Source organism: Lygodium microphyllum, chromosome 5, assembly GCF_053477565.2.
Source record: "Lygodium microphyllum isolate KBCC chromosome 5, Lygodium_microphyllum_v1.1.10, whole genome shotgun sequence".
Classification (NCBI taxonomy): Eukaryota; Viridiplantae; Streptophyta; class Polypodiopsida; order Schizaeales; family Lygodiaceae; genus Lygodium; species Lygodium microphyllum.
The window spans coordinates 142,804,915-142,808,257 of NC_141139.1; positions in this window are offsets into that span (position 1 = coordinate 142,804,915).

A 3,343-nucleotide genomic window follows, 5' to 3' on the forward strand; every position below is an offset into this window, starting at 1 on the left:
ATTGTCACTAAAAGAATAAAGAATAAAGTGACGGTGACGGGCGCCCACCACCTGCAATGTGCAGTGATGACTGTCAGTGTAGTAATACACGGGCGGCTAGGCAGAGGCACCTTTACCCCCAACAATGGTGGTGCTATATCAATTGAGAGAATCATCAGTAGTGGGAAGATTTTAAAATGCATATGGTCCAAGTATTAATGTCTCCTGTGGAAAAAGAGTGGTTGGCAAGACGATGGTACACTCTTTGACCAACGTAACTTCATTGTACATGAGTACACAAATCAATTTATGAACTTGACTACGCACGTGGAGAGCATTAGCAATGATGTCAAATTGCACAAGTATATCTATGGGTTGGAACTAATCCTGTCAGCAGATGTCATGGCCCAATAGCCTAACACACTATTTGAAGCAATTGAACTGGCTAAGCGATATGCAAGGAAGTACCTTAAGAATTAACCTTTTTAGCAAGGTTCTGGATAGCCCCACATCGCTTCAAAATCAATCGCATATGGAGGTGGTTTCCAAGGCACATATGTGCCTAATAACAGCCCTATAATACCCACTTATCCCACCTTCCATGCTAAAAGAAAATAGGGCACTTTTGGGCTAGCATTTAGCTCTAATACTGAGAATAAGTATGCTGAAAACAAACAATCCACTGCATCACCTTCCCATGGTTCAAGTGTTTTGTTTCTTCAGATGTCGTGAAGGAATGGAAGGAAAAAGTCCTATGCTTTAAATGTGGGGATAAGTACACAATTGATCATGCCTCCAAGTGCCCTTACATGATAGCTAAAGTCAAGGTCCATATTATATATGTCATTGAAGATTGGCCTAATGATGAGGATGACCATGCTGAGCTTGCTAAGGATATTGATCGTGAGTAGTTCTATGACCCAGAGGATGGGTTTCCTTTTGACCTAGGTGGCTATCCATCACAGATACTTGATCTGACATCCCACTCACCTACCACTTCCCTTTGCTCTATCTCCTTGGACTCTTAGATGGGTTCCCAAAGCCCCAACACCCTACGCATTTAAGGAAGTATTCATGGAAAGCATGTCTTCATCCTTGTGGACAGTGGTAGCACTCACAGTTTTGTCTATAAATCAGCCATTGATCAGTTGAAATGCACCCCTATGTAATTACACCACCCCTTGAAGGTCCAAGTAGAAAATGGAGAAGAAGAAATCAGCACACACGTATATCCCGCAATCCCCTTATGCTTGGCTGAAAATTATGTGGCATTGGTTGATCTAATTGCCCTAGATATGGACCCCATTGATGTTGTCTTGGATTGTGATTGGCTGAAACAATTGGGAAATTTTGCTCTCTCAACTCTAATGGACAGCCCATTATTCGCCTAGAAGGAGTTCAAGATCATACTGATTTTTAGCTCATTATAACAAAGCAACTCGAAAGGGATTTTAATAAATTCTCACAAATCTTTGTCTTGCAATTGAATAAGGACAAGTCAAGTCAGCCCTCTACAGTATCTAATAATTCAGCCTTGTAGGCCATCCCTCCTTGAAGAGTATAGTGATATATTTCATATGCCTACAGCCCTTTCCCCTAAGAGGCAAGTGGACCACCCACTTAATTCAAAGCTCCATTCCAAGCTAGTAAACAAGCCACCTTATAGACTCTCCAATTGTGAATGTGAAGAGGTTGCAAAGCAAGTCAAGGAGTTGTTGGAGATGGGCTCATTGAATCGAGTTCTTCCCTTATGCATCCCCTATCGTGTTAGTCAAGAAGAAAGATGGCTCTTTCCACATGTGCATCAACAACAGAGACTTAAACAAAATCACAATGAAGAACCGCTACCCCATCCCATGGATTGACGACTTGCTGAATGAGTTGAAAGGGGCATGCTTTTTCACTAAGATTGACTCATGCTCTAGCTATGATCAAATTCATATGAGGGAGGGAGATGAGATCAATATGGCCTTCAGGACTGATCATGGGCTTTGCCATTTTCTAATGATGCCTTTTGGGTTGGCTAACATCCCCACCACATTTCAGAGCCTCAAGAACAAAATCCTTCAACCCTTTCTATTCAAGTTTGTGCTTGTTTTTTTTTACGACATCCTCATTTATAACAATTCACCAAAGGAGCACTTGGCACATGTCAAAAGGGTGTTTGACATATTGAGAGAGCACCGAATCTTTGCTAAGGAGAGAAAATGCACCTTCATGTAGACATCTGTGGAGTATTTGGGACATGTTGTGAGCAAAAATGGCATACATGCTAACCTGAAGAAGGTGCAATCTGTTAAGGACTGGTCCACTCCATCCACCACCACTTCATTGCATGGCTTCCTTGGTCTTTCTTCATTCTATAGATGCTTCATTAAGCACTATGCTACATTGCAACACCTTTGACTGATTGATTAAAAAGGAGTCATTCTTTTGGGATGCCACTACTAATCATAGCTTCAAGTTGTTAAAGGACATACTTACTTCCGCTTCCATCCTTGTCTGCCCTAACTTCTCTAAGCTATTTACTATTCATTGTGATGCCAGTGGTAGGGCTATTGATGTAGAATTTTTGCAAGAGAATGGTGTGATTGCATTTGAAAGCCGCAAGCTTGATGAGAAGGAGATGTAAATGAATGTATATGACCAAGAGATGTTGGCCATCCTCCATGCCATCAAGAAATTGCATCACTATTTGTATGGCAACCGCTTCTAAGTAAAAAGTGAGCACCAAGTCCTCCATTACTTCTTGACTTTGTCCACTTTAACTCTTAAGCAAAGACGATAGGTGGAAATATTACAAAACTATGACTTTGATATTTCTCACACTCAGGGCAAAGATAGTATCGTGATGACTGATTCACTCTCTTGGATGTGGACATGCAAAGTATCATCTAAATCAGAATTGCATAGTGACTAGATTGAAGAGATTCAAGAAGTTTATTTGTTAGACTATCACTTCAACCACATCTTCCAGAAATTACAGCATGGGGTCATCGTTGAAAACTCCCAATATTAGCTCAAGCATGGCTTTTTTGGTCCCATGGCAAGATTATCATCCCACACACTTCCCCCTTCACACAGAAGATCATGGAAGAGATGCATTCTTGCCCCACTACTGGTCACTTGGGTGTTTTTAAAATATATGGCATGATTGCCAAGAGCTTTCATTGGAAAGGCTTATGGAGGGATTTCAAGGACTTTGTGACCAAATGTGTTCCATGCCAACAGAACAAGGATAGTACACTCAAGCCTACTGGCCTTTTGTAGCCCCTCCCTATTCCTGAAGGGAAATGGACTCGTACCATAATGGACTTCATCACTAGCCTCCTGGTGACCAAGAAAGGGTGGAATAGTATCTATG